The 22,904-nt window shown below is 43.7% G+C and overlaps 1 protein-coding gene across 9 annotated transcripts in view; it reads left to right on the forward strand.

Annotated features, from left to right (window-relative positions):
• Positions 1 to 22,904, forward strand: part of PTPRT (protein tyrosine phosphatase receptor type T) — a 793,719-nt gene that overhangs the window by 631,281 nt on the left and 139,534 nt on the right. The gene's annotated exons all lie outside the window — the stretch shown is intronic.

A 22,904-nucleotide genomic window follows, 5' to 3' on the forward strand; every position in this document is an offset into this window, starting at 1 on the left:
GTAAAGGGAAAGAAAAACTACACGAATAGATCCTTGGTATGAAAAGTTAAGAAAACCACTGAAGTAATCCCATATCCTTAATATGCATTTCCAGTATTTGAACATTGAGGTCCAGAGAACTGTGTGAAATCACACATCCAGTGGGATTAAAACTCGGAATGCCTGGCTTCTGGCAAAGTGTATTGTCCATCATTCCATGTCTAGCTCTACCCCGGCATACCCCGCCTTACGAGAGAGGCCATGCCTGTTAGTGACCATCTGCTGAAGCCTTCACAGATGCAGATTTAGCCAGCAAAAGGCTCTCCCACCCCCTGTGCTCAGTGTTTCGGTCTAACGTCAACAGGCTAGGCACTGAGTAAATAAGATTCTGGTGCCACCACCATCATGTTCTATAGGAACCGATGGACCCCACCATCAACACTGAAAGTACCGGAGAACCTGTTTTGTTTGTTCATTCACTCATCTGGCAAACATGCATTGAACATGTTCATTATGTTCCAGACACTGTGGATGGAGAGATGGCCAGGACTTTGAGCGCTACCTTCCTAGTGTTCAAGCCTGTCTGGGGACTAGTGTAAAATCAAATGCTTGAAATGTTGGCTGAGATGCACCTATATGTACTGTCCTATAGAGGCATTTACTCAGGTGACTAATTTTTTAATGGGGCAGGGGATAGTTACCAGTGTTTGTAGGGATGGATTTGCCCACTCCTGAAGAAACAAGAATTCTAAACAGAGGGAACCGCATCTGCAAAGGCACAGGGGTTAAAATGATATGGTGTGTTGTTGCTGTGGTGAAGAAAATGAGCTTCAGGAATCATGCAGCTCTGGGTTCAAGCCACATCTTTGTCACACACCAGTTATGAATCCTTGAGGAAATCCTCAGAACTCCTTGAGCCTTATTTCTCTTAACTCTAAAATGGGGTAACAGTGCCTAACTCAGGGAATGAGGGATTTTATAAAGTGCCTCGCACAAAGTTGGCACTAATGAAATGTTAGTTTTCTTTATTTCCTTTTGTAGAAACCATAAGGGGTCAGGAAAGTAGTGGTGGCCCCTGGGAGCTCCTCTGGCCTTTGAGAGGTTCTTCTGGCACCAGTGTTCCCCAGTAGTTACAGGCATGCGATGACCAGTCCCTGTCTCTGGGCACCTCACCTCCTCCGTCTGTTAGACAGTGTGCATAGCACTGTCTTTGGATGCCCGCTTCATGCCAGGCACTGTGCTGGGTAATGTGGCAGAATCCAAGATGCACAGTGCAAGAGTATAGGAGACAGACTAGCAAGTACTTGTAGTTCAAGGTGCAGTGATAAACAGTTGTGCAGTTGTGCAAACTTAGAGTTCTAAGTCACAGATTTATTTAATGTTTATTTCTGAGAGAGAGAGAGAGAGCAAGAGAGTGCACACAGGCAGGGGAGGGGCAGAGAGAGAGGGGGACAGAGGATCCCAAAGCGGGCTCCGCACTGACAGCAATGAGCCTGATGTGGGGCTCAAATCACGAACCATGAGATCATGACCTGAGTGCAGTCAGACACTCGACTGACTGAGCCACCCAGGTGCCCCCTAAGTTACAGATCTTAGCGTGTGAAGCTCATGCCAGCTGGGGAACTAAACGTGGTTGAAGATTCAGAGGAGGAGAACTGGAAAGGCAGACAGAGAGGTAGGAGCAAAGCTTTAAGAACCAAGTCCGTTGCAGAAGGAAGATTTGACAGTAGAGATGCAGAGAGATGGCAGTGGAGAACGTGAGCGTGTCCCAGACATCTGAGCGTCAGCAGTCATTTGTGCAGGTCATGGGGTGGGTTGAGGGACAAAGCCAGCCTAGAGCCCATGAGGAGGAGGATACTTCTTTTTAACCACCAGACCCTAAAGCAGAGGAGAAACATGAGAGTGGCTACTTGAAGGGTGAGAAAGTCCTGGGCACTTGTATACAACGAAGTAGAGGAGTCTGTGCAGAGGAAGAGGCTGAAGATGCTTGTGGGGGGTGGGTGGTTAGGGGGAGGGCACGTCTGGAAGGGAAGGTCTGGAGGCAAAGTGGGGATAGGGAGCAGCCTCAGAGGGGAGGCACGACAGGTTCTGTGAGACTGTAGGATGGAGAGATGAATGTAGGTGGAGAAAAGGGAACAAAAAGGAAATGCTGACACCCGTGATTTCCAGATTCAGAACTCCATTCTTAGGTGTAGACCCCAAGTGGGTGCTTTCAACCTGCCTGGAGAACCTCAGTTCTGTTCATGGACATCAGTACCTTGCTAGGGACAAGAAGTGGTAGCTATTCCTGGCTGACAAGGACACCCTTGAGGCACTTCTGTCTTTGCCATCCTGGGTGTTTGCCAGCTGGTCAGAGCTGAGAGCACTGGGCTGCCAGATCAGAAGTAGCCAGGGGATTAGAGTGAAGAGGGACCAACAGAGTGCTAATAATGACCAGGATAAACAGAGCTGTAGACCAAAGGAACTGAGACCTAAGGACAGAGAAAAGTCTACAATGGGGCCCTTCATTGTCCAGCACATGCTACAAAATAGGGAGATAATGTGAGTTTTGTTGTCAGACCTAGATCCCGATTCTATGTCAGACTGTTCAGACCTTGAACATACATGGAACCACTCTGAGCCTCAGTTTCTTCATCTGCAAAGTGGTGATAACAACGTTAACTCCCCAGGTTTTTGCGTTTTTGCCAGGGCTGGTGAGAGGGTATACGTAGAGTGGCTACTACAAAGTAGCAGCTATGATTCCTTACATTCCAAGCTAACCGAAATGCCTCTCTAGAATGCCTTTTTGCTTTTCTCTATAGTAAAGAAGCTCCCAACCACTTCAGTGTCTGCTTTTTAAAAGGATATTAAGAGTTGGAATGTGTTCACAGATTAATTTATCTCAAGGTGTGTGATGGGCACTGTAATTGTTTCAAACAGAGACATTTTAGTGTAGCAGTTCTTGAAAAAGCACTAAGTTGTTTACCAACTGTTCCAGCAGAGAGAGAGCACTTAACTGTTCCACTTAGCCTTAGGTAAATGCCTGTACACGTGTCATGGAGACAGAAAACAGTGACCTGGGCTGGGCCTTGTCTGCAGAGACTCTGGAACTCTTGAGTTCCCATATCCTTCCCATCTTTCCCCATTCCAGCATATTTGAATCCTACATCTACCCTTCAAGGTCCAGATCTAACAGTGCTTCCTACAGGAAGTCTTCCCTGATTCTCTCCACCCACGGGAATGGTGCTTTTCTCTGAACTCTCACTGTAATTACTTGGTATCATGGGCAGGAAGGGGCAAATGTGTCTTAAGAATGTTTCTTGTTCTTTCTGGTTTTCCTCATGTGAATGAGAAGAGCAAGATGATATTAAAAGCCATAACAGCTGAAGTCAACAGGGAGATGGTCTGTTCTCAAAAAGAAAAGAAATGGCAACGATTTTTAGCTACCTCCAGACCCTTTCCCTTCCTTGCTTCTCTATCTTTAAGGCAACCTTTGCTCCTGTGCAGCCTCTGGGTCTCAGTTGACTAAGATGTAAAGTGGAGACTAAAAATGGGTACCTCGCAGAGATCTTTCAAGGATTCAAGGACATAATAAAATGCTTATTATGTAGTAGATCTTCAACCAAAGTAAGAAATCACCTCTGTTGGTCAGTGCATACACTTTTTCACATCATAGGCTGTTGCAAATCAAGTATTGTTGCCTCAGTACATGTAAAGAGGAATTTAAGATGATTATATCAAGAGATACTCAAAAAGCTTTTTATGTAATTCATCAGCCACTTCAAATAAAAATGAAGAAAAGATAGGAATTGAAGGAAACCGTTTAGAGATGATAAGTATCAATTACCAAAAGCTGACAGCAGACATGTTGACAAGCGGAAGGGGAAGGTGTCACCATGAGGCCCAGGCAGAGATGGCAGCCATGTTGCTGTGCAGCCAAGGGGAGGACTGTGATGAGAACTGATTCCTGCCCCCTCAACCCCCCTGGAGCAGCTCGGTCCCCTTGAAAGTGCAGCCTGGGAATCTGCATCTTAGCACACACCTCAAGTTCTTATTTTGCATGCCTACTTTGAGAGCAGCTTTTCTCCTGACACCCTTACATCACCCCGATACAACTGTCCCTTTCTCAATATCACACCTTTGCACTTGGCCCTCTTCCTGGGTTGCCTAGCCACCCTCTGTGCCTGGAAAATTCCAAATGAAGGGGGAAATTGCCATTCGTATTTAGGCAGACCGTATCCGTGTCCTCACCTTTGTTGTTGCATCCAGCCTTCATTCATTTGTCCCCTGACTCACTCATTCACGAACCATTCTTAGGTTATTCTGCCCGTGGTGTATTTGCACGTCTGTCTCCTTGTTGACAAGGACTGTGTGTTACTCATCTTTCATTTCCTGATGACTAACTTGGAGCCCAGAACAAATCAGACATCATCAGACTGTGTCGATTACTTGAATGAGTGCACCCAGGTGGGTGTATGTGTGAGGTTGCTACCCCCGTTTTGTTTTCTCTCCCATTGAATTATACTTTTCCATTCTCCTGAAGATAGTATCCATCTTCATACATTTTTGGCATATGGTGATGGGGGGGGTGTCTTTCAGATCAGACGTATTTTTGTAATTTTATATTGGTTTTAGGTTTAGAAATGTTGTACTTGCATTTCCCAATTATAAATGCATAATATTAATGAATACTGCCACAATGCAGTGGGCTAGATCATGTGCACAGATAGATTTGGATAGGGATTGCAACTGAATGGATGCTTTATTGTTCACTCTATTGAATTAGAGTCTAAACACATCAGTCATAAATACCAAACAGAGCAAATCTATAAGTCAGAGGCTCTGTCAACTTAATCAGGGAAGATACAAATGAGCATTTCTCCTCCAAAGAAGATAGAAGATGTGCATACTTCAGTTTTAAGTTTATACTTTAAGTTTTAAAACCCAACTAGGTTTTAGTGATGCCTTGAGGCTTGGAAAGGTCTGCCTGTGATTCTGCTTCTGTTCTGTAAATGCATTTGAACTTTGTAAAGCAGGTAAACAGGAGTATGGGGAATACTGCTGACAGAAAGCAGTGACATACCAAAATGTGGTTGGAAAGAGATGTTCTCGTGGAGAAAGTTACGATGTGCTACTCACAGCTCCCTTCACGAATGAAGGACTTTGGGTGGATACCCCGTAGTGTGATTATAAGAGCAGAGGGTAGTTCTATTTTTTTATTTTTTGAGGCACCTCCGTACTGTTTTCCACAGTGGCTGCCCGAGTTCACATTGCCACCAATAATACACGAGGGTTCCTTTTTCTCCACATCCTCACCAACACTTGTTGTTTCTTGTGTTTTTGATTTTAGCCATTCTGACAGGTGTAAAGTGATACCTTATTGTGGGTTTGATTTGCATTTCCCTGATGATGAGTTATGTGGAGCATCTTTGTACGTGTCTGTGTGTCTTCTTTGGAAAAATGGATAAAGAGGTTGTGGAAGTGTATGTATGTGTGTGGGGGGGGGTATAAAACTTATATGTATATAAAATGGAATATTACTCAGCCATAAAAAAGAATGAGATCTTGCCATTTGCAACAACATGGATAGATCTAGAAGGTGTAATGCTAAGTGAAATAAATTATCTGAAGAAAGACAAATACCATATGATTTCACTCATGTGGAACTTAAGAAACAAAACAGAAAAAAAGAGACCACCAACAAAAAAACTTCCTGAATACAGAGAACAAACCACTGGTTACCGGAGACGAGGTGGTGGTGGGGATGGATGAAATAGATAAAGGAGATTAAGAGTACACTTATCTTGGTGAACAGTGAGAAATGTATAGAATTGTTGAATTATTATGTTGCATACCTGAAACTAATATAATACTATATACTTCAATTTTTAATTAAAAAAATTGTTTTTTAAAGAATGAAGGACTTACTCCCCTAGTGACCAGAATTACTGCTGGTAGACAACTCTTGGCTGACAGCCTCCTTTGAGATCATTTTTCCTTCAGAGCTGCTTCATCCAAGGTCATCCAGTAGCTATTCAGTACAGGGGTGTGAGAGTCACCCCAGCTTCAGAGCTTCCCATGGGGTTGCCTTAAGTCTTCATTTCCCATGCATCACCAAGTTCCCCTTCCACCCACTCTTTTCCTTCCCTTCCCTCACCTGTCTTTTCCTTTCCCTCCCATAGATGTTGACCCCAGAAGCGCCTCCTAGTTCATCTCCTGCCTGTCAGTCTCTGTCTCAGAGTCCACTTCTCAAGGAACACAGTCTGCCACATTTCCATTGGCTTCTCTTCCATTTGTCCACTGGAGACAAGTGGATTTGAGTATGTGGCATGCCCCTCCCCTGCACGTGCACGTATCATTGCCTGTGGACCCTCTGTGTACCAACTAATTGGGGTCACCACTTGTTGCCTGCTGATGATAAGTAAACTCTAAAAACTTCATCCTTGGGCACTCATTCATTCACAGGCATTTGCTCTTCTTTGGGCTGTGGGCATCACCATGCATAGCTCTCGCCTGGGGGAGCTCACTGTGCATCACAAAAGTGACTGTAGCTTTTGCTGGACCAGCCAGAGGAGAGAGCGAGGGTCAGAAGTGCCCACCACCATGCTCCTCAAGGCCCTCCAGGGCAGGATGGGTTTAATTCTGAAAGCCCTTGCCTTTAGCAAGCATCCCCAGAGTGGGAACGACGCTTTCAGCTAGGGCTGTAGCAAAGATAGGATCCTGAGGGGCTCAAACTGGAAAATGCTTTTCTAAACGTTTCAGTGTAGTGCTTTTAATGGAAGGAAGTGCTTTAGTTAAGCTCTGTAATGTTGATAATGATGATAATGATTATGTCGTGTTTGTATATACAGCTTTACCTCTTCCAAAGTGCTTTCCCACTTAGTACCTAGGTGTCTGGTTGGGCTTGGAGGCACTTAGCAAGGTATTATTGGATGGATGCCTATGCCGTGCAGGAAAGAGCCCCAGCATCCTGGCTCTGCACCTTCAGGAACTTGACTGAGTCCCACCTTCAGTGTCTTATCTGTAAAATGGGGGTAATAACATCTACATTGCTGTTTCTGTGACATATTCTTTCATTCATGAGCATTTACTGAGCAGTTGTTCTTTTGTGCTAAGTACCGAGCCAGGCGTTAAGTATTTAGAAAGAAATACTCTTCTTTCAGGAAGCTCACAGCTTAAAAGGCAACTTTCACATATTAAAAAGTTATAAAATAATGTTATATATACTTGGAAGAGGAGAATGAAGACATGGCAGAGGGAAGAAGTCACTGAATCTGCTTTGAGGAAAGACACCTCTGGACCAACTTAAGAGGGTGCCTCACCAAAGAAATGATACCCACATTTCTCTTTGGCCTCACTGTCTAGAAATACACACACACACACACACACACGCATGCACACATTGTATAACTAAATAGATTACATGCTGGGGAATGAGTTGGGAACAAAGAAATAGAGTAGAGAGGGAAAGAAAAGAGGAAGGAGAAAGTGTGAATCCCAGTGCCACTACTTAGCAGCTGTGAATCCTGAGCGTTCTGAGTTTGTTTCTTATCTGTATAATGGGAATTTTAGTGCTCACTTCATGAGATTATCTTAAGAAATTAAATGATATAATGTCTGTGCCAGGGGAATGGTTGTCTTTTATTAAACGGCAGAACTGAGCTGGGACATAGCCGTGGTGGGTGGTGTCGGGGGTTGGGGGAAGATAGAAGTTGTAACTTCCAAATGTAAGTTAAATGGAAGAAGAATTTGCCCAATAGAATGAAGAGGGTCTATTGTAGATAGTGGTTCTTAAACTCACAACATGTCTCCCTGAGTAATCGGATAAGACATGCCTCCTCCTAGCATCTGTCCATGTGGATATCGGTGAGAGAGGTCAGAGTCAGTTAATGATTCTGGCCAGCGTCACGAGGGTGGACAAAATCATTTCAACACAAGAACACTTTGTAGACCAGTGGTCAGAAAAAAGGCTGGGGTTGTTAGAAGGTCTACCCGTGGTTATTTCTAAAATAGGAGCTGGAGAGTGACAGGTCTGTCACTACCAAAACCTGCCTTAAAAGTGGAAAGGGTCTCAGAATGCAGAAGGGCCACTCTGTTGTGACCAGTCCCATTGTCACATTAGGAATGTCGCCTCCTTCCTGGCCACAGAGTTCAGAGTGTATGTTTGAGGAGGCAGCGAGGTAGGGAGAGTACCATAAGTCACAACTCATAAAGACTGGAGAACTGATTTCATTGGTCTCAAGGGTTGGCTAGACATTTTAAAGTTCACCAGGTTACTCTAATCTGAAACCATGGCTAAAAACCATCCAACTGGGAGACCTTGAGAATCCAGGGTCATGGAATATAATCATTTGGAAGATAAGCACGAGGGCTTGTTCTGGCCACTTAACCTAGAACCTCAGTTGGGAATTTGTTCCCACTGTATCATCAAATAGACACAGCTTTGGTTATGCTAATGGAAATCGAGTTTGGAAGGCAGAGTCCAAAGAAGACAGAGCCCTATTTGCCAACACTGTTTCCTTCCTTTAGATATTGAGGTAGACAATCTGTATGCTATTCACGAATGTGTAGACGCCATTTAACAAATGGCAAAAATGACCCAGACACATTTTAAAATATTATTTAATTTATCATAACAATCATTCCTCTTAGTGGTGTTGGTACCACTGTGAGGAGTTAAGACCCCTCAGCCATCATCTGTCTCCTGGGAAATAGGTGTTCATGAGCCTTCTCTTCATCAGTGAAACCTCAAGGAGCCCAGTACTTCTGCTTGTGAAATCTGATTTTTATCAGAATAAACATTGTTTGAGCTTCTTTCTGGAGCAGTTTTTAATTCCAATGGCTTTGAACCACTGGGCAAAACATTCTAAAAGGGTGGGGATTGTTGGGTATATATGGCAACCACACAGTTTTTGTTTTTGTTTTTGTTTTTAAGTAGAAGTATTAAAAGACCCAGTTTTTAGGGGGAGACTTGACTTTGTATCGAGTGAAAATGTAGTTTAATAAGGTTATAAACCAAATCGAGCCTTAAGATTAAAGAAGGCTTGTTTTGTTTTGAAAAATAGCTTAGCGACAATGAACGTTTTTAGAAATGAAGAAAAGCTAAGATAGTCTGCATTTTACTTTATTCTGCCTTCCCACATCATTTATGACTTGGACATCTGATGAAGAGAGAGCTTCTAGCGAAACCTCTAAATTCAGATACACTTAATAAGGGATCTCATTCTATTCTTTTGTGTTGTCTTTGCTTTCTACAGCAAAACTACTGTGAAGATGTGGGATGTAAGGTTTTTCCAGGAGATCAGTGGCTAGCTCAAAGTGTATGCATCCACTATATTACTATGCAGGTGTAGTAATCTAAGCTGGGAGCAATTTGCTCAATAAATTATACTTTTATAATCTCATCTCTCACCTCTTAAGGGTATTAAAGAGTGCTTTTGCCTTAGCTCTCAATGGTGAGGAAAACCATACTCAGTACCTAGAAGCAATGTTGTAAAGAGAAGAGCATGGACTGAATTGGTGTTTGAATCCTGCACTTGGCCACTTTCTTTCATTTTTTAAAAAATGTTTATTTATTTTTTAGAGAGAGAGCCGGGGAGGGGCAGAGAGTGAGAGGGAGTCATAGGATCCAGCGCAGGCTCTGTGCTGACAGCGGCCTGCCTGGTGTGGGGCTCAAACTCAGGAACTGAACTGTGATATTATGACCTGAGTCGAAGTCGGATGCTCAACTGACTGAGCCACCCAGGTGACCCTGGACTCTGCCCCTTTCTAAGCTAACCTGAGCCTGTGTTTCCTCATCTGTCAAAGGAGGACAGTGATACCAAAATTGGAGGGTTGTCTTGGGGATTTACCAAGGATTACATAAAATATACAACACATGTACAGCGTTTAATTTTGTATCTGGTACATGGTTGGTGCTTGGTACATTGCAGCTATTATTGTATTTTATGTTATATGTCTACTGGTGTTTTGCACTTTAGAAAGTACTTTTATACAGATCTCTCCTGTAACTTTCAAGGCACTCCAGTGAGGAAGTATCATTAAATGCCAGGAAATGAAGGCTCACCCAACTGAACAGGGTCACAGGCTACTTGAAGAAAGAAATCCATGGAACAGAGTTACCAGTGACTGGTACTGTGTTCTCATGATGGATTGAGAGGTGGTTCTGACAGGGATTGGGCAGCAGAACTGGGAGGAACTATGCCCTCTGAGATCAGATGGAGTATGCCATGAGCTAAGTCCAGTGTTGGTCACTGCCTGAAAGTATATAACCATTGTTCCAAATTATAATTGGAGAAAAGAAGAGAAAAACACCTGTTCCCACCCCCTTATTCCATTAAGTACACTCACTGTCTAAATGGGACAAGACTCAAACAGGAAAAAAGTCATTCATCTTTTTCTAGCTGTAAGAAATTTTATAATCTGAATTGGAGGAATAAGGACAAAGATTAAAGGAAAGATAAGGTCGGGGTGATTTTTGTTATTTCTTAAACGGGCTTTTTGAGTCCCACTTTTAATTTTTTAGAGCAAACTTTTGTTTCTTAACATGTTTTTGTTTATAATGTCTTACAAATAAAGTTGTGCTATGGAGAGGATTTTATTCAAATTCAGCTATGCCAGACATAGAAGAATAACATTATATAAAAATGTACCCAGGTGATTATGATATTTAGCATGACAACAGGTGTCTGGTTTCATTTTCTGGACAGTTAAGGTTTGAAAGCTTCCTCCCCCCCTTCTTTCTTTAAAAATAAGTATACGATGAGTTCGAGCCCCACGTCGGGCTCTGGGCTGACGGCTCAGAGCCTGGAGCCTGCTTCCGATTCTGTGTCTCCCTCTCTCTCTGCCCCTCCCCCGTTCATGCTCTGTCTCTCTCTCTGTCTCAAAAATAAATAAAAAATAAAAATAAAAAAAAAATAAGTGTACGATGGCATTTTAGAATCAGATGTTGATACCTGAAAGAAATCTTGCTTGGTTTTGATTGGGCTTGTGTTGAATCTATAGATCAGTTTGGTGAAAATCAACATCGTAACAGTAGTGAGTCTTTTGGCCCAGGAATATGGGGTTGTCTCCCTGTCTGTATGGGTCTACTTTCATTTGTTTTATCATCCACGTGTTGTTCTCAGTATGCAGGATCCCTGCATCTTTTGGTGGATTTATACCTGAATGTTTCATTTTTCCATGCTATTTAAATGGCACCATTTTTTAAATTTCATATTCTAATTGTTCATATATGGAAATATAACTAACTCTCATATGTTAAAAATTATTGCAGTTGGTAACACAAAAAACAAAGACAAAAAGATTTCAGTTGGATGAAATAGTAACTTGTTTCAAGCAAACAGGGCTATTGCGTGAAAGAGGGATTAGACAAGACAAATGGATAAGAAAGGACAAACGTGTGCGTGTGTGCACAGACACACTGCAACATTGCACAGCCATAAAAAAAGGATGAGATCTTGCCATTTGCAACAACATGGGTAGACCTAGACAGTACTACGCTAAGTGAAGTAAGTCAGACTGAGAAAGATAAATACCATATGATTCCATCACATTTGGATTCTTTAAAAAAAAAAAAAAGACTAATAAACAAAAAGAAAAATCAGTCCTATAAATACAGAGAATAAACCGATGGCTACCAGAGAGAAGGGAGTGGAGGGAGGGACAAAATGAGTGGAGTGTGGGAGATATAGGCTTCCAGTTGTGGAATGAATAAGTCACGGGAATACAATAAAATAGAGATTATGGTCAATGATACTGTAATAGTGCCGTATGGTGACAGATGGTAGCTATACTTATGGTGAGCATAGTATATAATATACAGAGAAGTTGAATCACTGTGTTGTACACCTGAAACCAAAGTAACATTGTGTGTCAACTGTTCTCAAATTAAAAAAAAAAAGTTGTATGGAAACCAATTTGACAATGAACTTCATATATTGAAAAAAAAAAAAAAAGAAAAGAAAAAAGGTTGATTAGGCTCACCCAGGCCAGGTACTTAGCAAAGTACCCACTACATACCCAAAATGTTAGTTCCATCCGTGTTGCCTTCTCACATTCTGTGTTGCTCTGAAAGCCAGGCTCTATTCCATGAGTGGAGGTTATGGCAGTTAGAATTATGTGATGGTTAAGATGTTAAGACTTGGTTTTAGGCAGACCTGGGTTTGGATCCTGGCTCTACCATGCACTAGCCGTGTGCTCTTGAGTATCTCTCTCACCCTCTCTGCTCTTCAGTTTCCTACACTATAAAGTGGGGATGATTGATCCAAGATAGGGTGCTGACTTTACCAGAGTACAGTTCCTGGCACCTAGCAAATGCTCAGTGAGCATTAGCTACTCTCATTGTTGCTTTGTTGTTGTTGTTGTTGCTGTTGTTATGTTGCAAGGAGGAAGATGCTGGAGAAGCCTAAGTAAGAAAGGCCTTTCTAACAATGCTTGTCCAACAATAGACTAGGTTGAATGTGGGGTAGTGAGCCTCCCATCACAGAATAATGGACCACCGTTATCTAGGCTGTCCCAAGGGAAGTCAGGCTTCCCAGAGAGTTTCCCCTGTGTCAAAGTACTGATTCCCCCATGGCTTCAGAAGCAAGTGGCGGTGGTGGTGCCAGTCTCCCTGGTCACCTAAGACATTTGACCCACAGACACCAAGAGCTTGGAGGAGTAGACAGAAATGGCATCCACGAAAAAATGAACACAGACCAGACTTATCTTTCCATCAGCTGCAGTTTATGATTGCACATTAAATTCAATTGCTTTCCTTAGGAGTCTGGTGTTGAGACCCATCCTCTCCAGCCCAGTGCCATCCATTCTGGCTTTCCCCAGGAGTGCAGACAGACCAGCCGCCTTCCTCGTGTATGCTAATTAATTTATCTCATGCTTGTGATTTTACGGTGCTTAAGTGCTGGAGCATTTCTGTTTGTTCTTCTCCCTGCAAAGCACCTCACGTTACATAAAGACCATGAATCTCCATTGCAAACGCCGTCTGTCTTGGGCTAGGGAACAGCCCGCCGGCAGCCTGTTGTCTTGCTGGCTCTGCCTCTTACAGCCAAAGTAACACATCCATTAATTTATCCTTAATGACATTTTGACATTCCAATCAGTTCATTAGATGTGCCTTATGCAAGCCTTCTCCCGCACGGCCGGGCCAGGGTGCCAGGCCACTCTTGATGCATAATGCATGAAACCAGTGCAGTGCACGGTACCCTCTGACAGACACATCGCGTGCTTCTCACAGCCCTGGCTCCCCGAGTGATCCACACTGATGCCTTCAGCAATGTTTTCCTCTGTGCTTCCAGCTTGCTGTGCTTAGGGGAAGCGGGTCAGTTCAAAGAGAGATGTCCTGGCTCAGAAACATACATGCAACTGTGCTATCTGAGGAGAAGTGATAGCGTATCAAACCCCTGCCACACTCAAAGGATTAGAGAAGCTTTAGTTCCACCAGTTCAGGTGCAAGGAAGACCTATGACAAAACCTAACATCCTGAATTTCATTACCCTGCTGCTACTTAAAAATAATGATGGCAAAGACATTCTGATAACAATGGTATCAAAGAAGAAATGAAAATTATCCTTAATACCCTCCATATAACACGTCAGCATAGACACACTTCCTCACAGTGGTAATCACAAGGTACACAGTTTTATTCTCTGGGTTTTTTTTTTTTTTAATTTTTTTTTTATTTTTTTTTCAAGGTTTATTTATTTTTGGGACAGAGAGAGACAGAGCATGAACGGGGGAGGGACAGAGAGAGAAGGAGACACAGAATCGGAAACAGGCTCCAGGCTCTGAGCCATCCGCCCAGAGCCTGACGCGGGGCTCGAACCCACGGACCGCGAGATCGTGACCTGGCTGAAGTCGGACGCTTAACCGACTGCGCCACCCAGGCGCCCCTCTGGGTTTTTTTTTTTAACTTAATGTAAGCCAGTTAGCATTCTTCAATGTTGTTACATAGTTTTCATTTTTAATGGCACTCTATCATTTTAATAGCTGCATAATATTCCATCCGGGGGATGCACCATCATTTACTGAAGCAATCCCCTATCGGTAGACATTTATGAGGCTGTGACGGATGGTTTGCAATTGAAGAGAAGCTGCAGAACAGGCTAACAGGGAGAACAGGACTCTGCAGGCTAAAGAATCGGGGCTCCATTCCCTCCCGGTCCCTTTACCTGTTTTATGAGTTTGGGATTAACCTCTGGGCCTCCGACTCCTCACCTATAAAACAAAAGAAATAATCACTCCCTTGTCATGCTGCTGTGAGGGTTACAAGTGTTTTCAAGGTATGGAGCACATGCTGGTATTTCCTACATATTACACTGTTATATTCACCTGTCTGTACCAGTGGTTGTAGATCAGGGGCAGTACTGCCCTCCCCAGCCTCCCTCCTGGGGACATTTGACAGTGCCTAAAGACATTTTTTATTTGTCACACCTGGGAACGAGAGGCATTCCTGGAAGGTGGTGGGTACAAGCCACGGAACCAGATAAACATACTGCCGTTCACAGGACAGCCCATGCGGCAAAGAATTCTCTGGCCCCACATGTCAATCGTGCTGAGATCAAGAACCCCTGCCATACACACAGCTGTTTTCCAATGTCCACGTAATACATGGATTTTTATTATTATTTCATTAGGATAAAGCCCCAAGAAAATGGAAATGCTTGAGTAAAGAGTATATTGTGCTCACAGGCAGTTCTAGGAGAAATGAGCTGGGGTTGGGGATGGGAATAAGGTTTGAAGTGACTGATGGAGAATAGACAGCAGGTAAGTAGTATGTGCTCCACAGTGGGGCCGGAGATGACATTCCATAGACCAGTTCTCCAAGTATAGTTCCAGCATCTCCTAGGAACTTGGAAATGCAGATTTTCAGATCCTACCTCAGATTCACCAAATCAGAAACTCTGAGAGTGGAGCCTAATCATCCCTGTTTTCAACACGCTGTCTAGGTGATTCTGGCGCACCCTCAGGTTTGAGAATCTCCATCGTGCACCATCCGTAGAGAAAGGCCCTCCTGTAGAATAATAAGAAGGACCTGTTCCAGTACAGACACTTGGTGCAGAAATAGATTAAAAGTGTCAGGTCTAAGTCATGGGGATGCTCAAATATGGGACAGAGCAACAATAAAGGAATTAAACGTGTTACTCATTCATTCATTCATTTAGTCAGTAAACATTTTTAAAGCTTTTACAACGTTGTGCCAAGTGCTGAACTAGGTGCTAGGGAAAAGTGAACTAATGGATGTTATGGAAGCCGTTATAATGAAGGATGGTGAGAACAGCAGGAAGATGACTAGGAGATGAAATGTAGGTAAAGTATGTCCCATCAGGGAGAGATCAGAAAAGGCCTCCTGGAAGACATAGTGCTCGAGACGGAACTTAAAGGGCTTGTGATCTGTTTATACGTTTATTCAGCAGGTGCTTGTGCCAGCAACTGCGTGAGGCCCTGGGGAGTGGGAAGCGCCCGAGGCCAGCATGGCCCCTGCTGGTGTGGTCACAGTCTAGCAGGGGAGATGACCCCGGGGGCTGGCCATCCAGCAGGCCATCGTGGTTTCTGGAGGGAGCCAAAGGCCTGTAGTAGGGTGGGGGGAGGGGGAGAAAGAGAGGGCCCTGGGTCAAGGTCTGAGAAGAGGTGTGGGCACAGGGATGTGGAGTACAAAAGGTGGTTCAGTGAACTAGGGAAGGAATAGCTGCAGAGCCTCAGGAAGGAGGAGAGATGGTTTAGAAGAGTTTAGTAAAGTCTGAAGGCTTTGTGGTCATCCATCCATCCATCCATGTATAGGCTGGTTGGGTAGAACAGGCAGCCCAACCCAGGGCATCCAAGAGGGCATGGACAGGAGACATAGTTCAGCTCAGCCTCAGCTCAGAGGAGAACATCCCCATCTAGGGACCTGCCTCTCTGGGAAGAGGCTGCCTGGAGACATGACAAGTCCCTGTCACTGGAGTTGACAATCAGGACCTGCATGTCCACTTGTTGGGGGATGTTGCAAGGGACCTTCCAGCCATGGTGGGAGAATGTCTCGAGAGCCCCAAAGGCCATTCCAGCCCAGAGAATCCAAGACTCTGTAACCTGTAATGAGGGTCAGAACAGGACTGGGAGCAAAACATCTGCCTGAGAGTCTGGCTTGGTTTGTGGTTGTGTAAGCAAGGTATGGATGGAGTAGGGCAGGGTGCCGGGAGAAAAAGTAGTCATTTTGGTTCCCTGGAGTGTTCATCTCAGGGAGAAGATCAAACACAAAATTAAGGTAAAAATAAAGCAGGGGAAAAGCATGCGGACTGCCAGTGTGAAGAAGGGAGAGAAAAAGAACTGGCATTTGTGGAGTGTTTCTTACGTACCAAAGACCATGCCAGGAATGTACACTTACTATTTCTAATCATCGTAGTCACTCTGTGAACAAGGGCCTATCAAATACCATTTTACAGAGAAGGAAACTGAGTCTGATAGTCTCAGAGGCGGAGACGCAAGTAGGATTCAGCAGCTTGTTAGAATCAGGTTAGCCTGGAGCCACAGTCCATTTCCACAGAATCAACAGCAGAGGGCTGTTCGCTTTGCCCAGAGGTTCAGAGCTCAGTGGCCTGAAAGCACTTCGGGAACTCAGCACTGTCTCAGCCAAAGATTCTGTCCTCACTTTCCTATGAGGCAGTTACTCCCTTCTCGTTGTTTATTATTTAACAAACACTTAACACAGAGCTTATCTGGTAGGTGACACATCCTGTCGTAAGTTCATTAGTATTTGTAAGTTAGTAGCTATTGAAACAGTTGTCATAAGCATTCACTGTAAGTACCCCCTATTTTAAAGATAAGGAAACTGAGTTGTAAAGAAGCTAAACTGTCCAAGGCCACATAGCTAGTAAATACTGGAGCTGGGACTTGAACCAAGGCACTCTTGGCTCCAGAGCCCATGCTGTTCCCTCTGGGTTCTGCTGCAGGGTCCAAGAGATAGTGTGGCCATGTGGGCAGTGGGAGGAGGGCCTAGCATCTGTCTTAGGCCTTCTTCTGCACTGGTTCCCCTGCCAGCCTGCTAGACGACGGTCAGACTAAATCTGACTCTGTCCTTTGTGAAAAGAGCATAATACATAGGAGAGCCCACCTGGGCAAGAAAGAGAGAGGGGCAGCCACAAGGAAGAGGGAAGCAGAGGCAGACAGGTAGAGTCATACACATGGAGAGCAAGACAGCAGAGAGATGGAGGTGACAGGCAGTGGCTGGGATCCTTCAGTCTTTCAAATTGTGGTGGCATCTGCTGTGGTTATTTCTATAACTTCGCCATTCCAGTGGAAACACATAGAAGCCCCAGGCTAGGGTGATGGGGGTGGAGGAGGAAGGACCCGCCAGCTATGTTCTAGAATCGGTACCCAAAAGAAGTAATGGGCTGACCCAATGTGCATTGCCTGCAGGATGTGAGCAGATGTGAGTGTGAGCTTTCTGCCTGCACGTGTGTGCATATGTATGTGAGTGCGTTTTTGCCTGGAAAGGAAGGGACCCAGCTGAGAAAGCTTTGGGACAAGGGTGGATACATATAGGTCCTTGGCTAAGCATGACACAGCAAGGAATCTTAGAGAACATTCAGAAGCCTGACTGTCTGAGTTTGAATCCCAGCTCTGTCTCCTAAAGCCTGGGTGACTTTCCATGAATTTCTTCCACGCTCTCTGCCTCTCCCTCTCATCTGTGAAATGGGGATGTGTTTACCAATCTCCTACAGTATTTAGGAGAATTAAAGGAGCTAACACATTGTGTTTGTAGTAGCCTTAATAGTGCCTAGCATGGAATAAGTGCTGTTTACATGTTTATTAAATAAATGAAATGGATTTGGGATTTAGTATTTCATGGATCTTGTATTCATTTCCTAGGGCTCCATAACAAAATACCACCAACTGGATGGCTGGGGGGAAAAAAAAGAAAACAAACGGACTTAGTCTCTCAGAGTTCCAAAGGGTAGAAGTCTGAAATCCATATGTCACAGGGTCATTCTCCCTCTGGAACTCTGGGTAGAATCCTTCCTTGCTTCTTCCAAGTTTCTGGTGGCTGCTGGCAATCCTTGGCTTCTAGTTGCCTCACTCCGTTCTCTGCCTCTGTCATCATATGCCTTCTCCATGTGTGTCTCCATCCAAATTTCCCTTTTCTTATAAGGATACCAGACCAGTTGGAGTAGAGCCCACTCTGATGACTTCATCTTAACTTGATTACATCTTTAAAGACCTCATTTCCAAGTAAGGTCGTTCACAGGTATCAAAGGTTAGGACTTTAACATATATTTTAGGGGGACACCCTGCAAACAGTAACAGTCATTTAAATAGCATCTGTTACTGCCTTGGTTCTAAGATGCCAACTACCCCCTGTAGAGAAATCAATACCCAGTAAGGGGAAAGGGCATGTCTCTGGTAACAGGAAGATATTTGGACCCCTGAGGCTGGCAGCCAAGTCACCTGCCTCCTGCTCCTCCACTTCCACAGGTGAAGGATGATAGGGACTCCTCACTGATTCAGACCAGCTAAGGAGTGGGTTCTCAAACATCCGGGTCTTTAAACTTCAGCATGCATTAGAACTGCCCGAAGAGATTATTAATCATCCAGAGTTTCTTAGTCAGTAGGTCAGGGGTGGGGCCAGGGAAATTGCATTTCTAATATGTTCCCAGGTGAAGCTGATGCTGCTGGTCCAGAGACAACCCTGTTCTACATCAGTGGTGCTCAAGCTCGGTGGCACGTTTATAATCACCTGGAGAGCTTCTGAAAACCCACACGCCCAGGCTGCACCCCAGACCAATTAAACTAGAATCTCACCAATAGTTTTTGAAGGTCCCCAAACGATTCGTGCAGCCAAGGTCGAGCAGCACTGCTCTAGAATACATCAAAGAACATTTTTAGAGAAAAGGCATTCTTCAGAGCATCTGCTCTAAAGGATTCATGTTTCATAAATAATGAGGCCATTTAAATTAACATGGCTACTCCTTATATTTAAAAGATTACCAGAGAACATGTATTGAGTGCTTACTGTGTACGATTCTCTGGGAAAAATGCTTTGCTAGCCACATACCATTTAATTTTGCAGCCACTTTCTGGGAAAGTACTACTGTTACCTACTTTTCAGACTGGAGGAAACTGACATGCCGACGGATGAGTACTTGTAAGAGCTCACACAGCTAGTCTGAGATGGTGCCAGGTTTTGATGCCAGGCTGTCTGGCACCAAAGCCAGTGTGTTAACTGCTTTGCCATTCTGCCTCCTGATGTAAGAGAAAGAGGTGTGTTCTCCTTTGAATTCTGCACATACCCATATCCTCATTTATACTACCAACTCTAATGTGGTAAAGCCCAGCCTCTGCCTCAGTTACAGTAGTTCTGAATTAGTGAGGTTTGGATTAATGAGGTTTTGCTGCATTCATAAGGGACTAAAATCATATGTGCCATGGACTGAATTTGCACTTCTAATTTCATTCTGAAAAGAGAGGTGGAGGAATGTTGGAACAGGTGCACTGGCAGGTAGAAAGCAGGGTTTGGGTCCTGTGGCTTCTGCCATTGTGCTGTGTGCCTTGGCTAAGCCCCTCCCCTGTCCAGGCCTGCTTTTTCTTGAAAAAACTGAGAGGCTGGTACCATTCCCTTATAGTTCTGATGCATCACTTTAATTAGAGATCTGATCATGTCAGCACAGAAGCATCCTGGCTTCAAAGGGTACAGTGCCGCCTTTTAATAGGAGTAGAGTCTCAGCTCTGTATTTTCTTTGTCCACCTCCTATGGGCTGAGGATTTCTCTCTGGCTCCAGTGTTCTATCTAATCTTTGTGGCTTCCCAGGAAACTGTCTAGAGATACCAACAGAGGATGAGCCCTATGTGGAAAAGAAAGAGTGCCTTATCCATGCCTCCCCAGGAGCATGGGCATAGCTCTTCACATTTAGGGAAAAATCCTAGGTGGAGGCCCCAACACTCTCCCCCCATTGGCTGGAGCCTCCTGTTCCCAGCCCAGAAAAGATTCAAGGGTTTTTCAGGATCCAGATGGTCAATTCCCTACCACCTCTATTCCAGGTGGCTTTTCAGTCTCTACTGGAACTTTGCCAATGAGGGGCTATGCGTTACTTCCAAAAGCCCAAACAGGGCAAGGGTCATGCCTGGCTTTTTACATCATGATCTCTTTCTAACAGCCACTGGCACAAAGTAAGGGCTCATTAAATATTTTTCCAACAAATTAATGTGCAAAGAGGAAGAAACTACTAACTTTGGGAAGGAGACGAGTAGGGGACATTTGAGTCGGGACTTAAAAGGTGTAGAGAAGGTTACCAAAGAATTAAAAATGGGAAGGACAGTCAGGCATTAGGTGCTTCCAAAAGAGACCCAAGCAATTGTACTTTGTTCTTTCTTCCTTGTTTCAAGCCAACCTGGTTCTAATTCTGCCCCTGGGGCCACAACAGAGCCAGACAGTCAGATATGTGAAGAGGGCATTCCTGAATATTCCTTCTCCTTGAAAAATAATCCCCATTGTTTCAGACATTTCTTCTCTCAGAGCATGATTTCAGAACCCTTCACAGCCCCGCATTCCTCTCCCTTGAGTCATTCCACCTGCCACTATCCCTTATAAAGAGTGGTGCTCAGAATAAATCATAGGACTCACGGTCCATCATGGGCACATCCCCTGCCACCTACCCTCACTCAGCTAACAAGCAAAGGTCAGAAAGACCTCAGAATGATCTGTTAGAAGAAAGAATGCCAAGAGCTATGGTCACATCACATTGTCCCCGCCTGTCAGAAACAGTAAACTTCGGATTGCTATGTCTTAAAATGTTCTTCGGCTCTAGAAATGTCCCTGCAGAGGAATAGATAGGCTTATGAGTGCTCTCTTTTTACCAGCTTCTGGTACCCCCTACTGGTGAAATTGTGTGACCCAGTTGGCAAGAATCTCAGAACAACTAGAGAAAAAAATTCGAAGTTTCATAAGTCACAAGTACTTGAATCTTGAAGGATCTGAAGATTCCATAAGTTATGTGACTCTCCCATGTATCATGTAACTATTTTATGTGATTAAAAAAAAACATTTTATAGCTATGGCTATACTGTGGGCTTTGAGGGAAAAAAAAAATCTGATTTCTGTGAGCATTCCATTAATTCTGCAAACATCCCAAGAATTCTGTGACAACTACCGGAAGAAAATGCTAAGTTGTCAGCCAGAAATATTCATAAGTAGAAATATTTCAGGTCACAAACTAATTTTGTGCAAGTTTTTCTTCCTCTTTCCTTGTATGTATCTTTTTTTAAAGTGGTTATAATTTGCAGTCGGAGTAGGATGGCAATCTCTTCTGCACTTCAAATTGTAGACTTTTAAATATAAATTTGTACAACAAATTTATTGAGCACTGGCTGTGTGCCAGACACTCAGCAAGAAATCAGAGTAGGTGCGAGAAGTCAAAAACCCTTCACCCAAGAGGCTCTTGCCCTAGTGGGTGGGAGAGTTGGATCCCTGCAATTCAACTAAACAGGTGCTTAGCTGGCATGGCAATGAGGCCTTCCTTGATCTGAGAAGGTTCAGACCAACCATTGGTGTTTCTTAGCTCCATGCATTTCTTCTCCCTGGCTTTCATCACTTTCGTGATTTTATAGCTGTGTCTGTATTTATCTGTTTAGCATCTGTCTTTGCCGTTAGTCTCCGTGCTCTGTGAAGGTCAGGGTCATGTCTGGCATTTGTCACTGTGATCTTACCTCTAGCAGAAGCCGGTACATGTAGGTGCTCAATAAATATTTGTTCAGTGAATGAGTCAACCAAGAAGAGAAAATCACAAATCTATGTAGAGGAGCAAGAGAAACCTTCAAGGAGATGTGACATTTGAATGACACTGAGCCTTGAAGGATGGAGAGGAGGGGCCAGTGGAGAAGAATGGGGACATATTAAGGAATGTATAGTATTGAGGAATGGTTGGGGGGTGAAGATGAGGTGGCTGGTGTTCCCTAAGAGAAGGTGTGTATGGAAGATAAGGCTGAGTTGAAGCCTAGAGCCATAGCCTACGGGTCTTTCATGCCCTATTCATAGGCTTGGATTTCCCCCCTTCTCTTAAGGAAAAACAGGGAGGGGGGTCTGAGTTAACTCGATGGCTATAGGAATAAAATGATTTTTCCTGTTTTACCAAGATGGTTTTTTAATTCTTAAATTTTAAATTCTGATAGAATATAGATCCCAAAACTATAGTTTTATGTTTTCTTTCTTTCCACATCCCTTCCTTCTATTTCTACTTTGTAGCTGTGTTTTCCAGCTGCTAAAACACCTGTCTGTACATTTTTAGATTATTATATAGCATCATCAGCGTGAACACATAGTGTCAACCATGGGCTGAATACTAAGGATGCCATACTCCTTAGTTTTTACAACTCAGTTGGTTGTTGAGTTTTTAAATATCTATGTTTCAGAGAAGTTCAATTTTTCATTTTTCATCCAGGTTTTCAGAGCTACCCAAACATTTCAATAAAAGGCCATTTTTCACAGATGCAGCAAGGCCTTTTTTATTATTATTATTCCTTTGGAAATGAATGACTTGTGCCCAAGACAACTCTCTCCGTATTATTTTACCCCTAATGGAATGGGATTGGTTGGGAGTTATGCCCCTACGGAAATATCAAAGCCTCTTGTACACACTCACTTATAGTTTTAAAGTTAACTTTCTTATTGGATTTCCTTTTATTTCCTGCCAGGGCAATGTGAGCAGAGCTTAGATAGAGGCAAAGGATCTGCTGTATATCTTTTCAAATTTATGATTAAGAAGGTCACATATACATTTTTAAACACACTCCTTTTTGATAATAAATGAAGAATAAAATTTCAAAATGTCATCAGCAGTAGACCCACTCATTTTTCCTTCGTTGGCACTCCCCCTGGCCCCTGTCTGACTGCCAACACTGATCCAGTACTTCCTTTCTGGTTGTTTTTCTGTCTACCAGGAATAGTTTGACTCCTGGAACAGAATGCCTGTGGCTAGAGC

The sequence above is a fragment of the Herpailurus yagouaroundi genome, unplaced genomic scaffold (genome assembly GCF_014898765.1).
Source record: "Herpailurus yagouaroundi ecotype Mexico unplaced genomic scaffold, PumYag 196, whole genome shotgun sequence".
Classification (NCBI taxonomy): domain Eukaryota; kingdom Metazoa; phylum Chordata; class Mammalia; order Carnivora; family Felidae; genus Herpailurus; species Herpailurus yagouaroundi.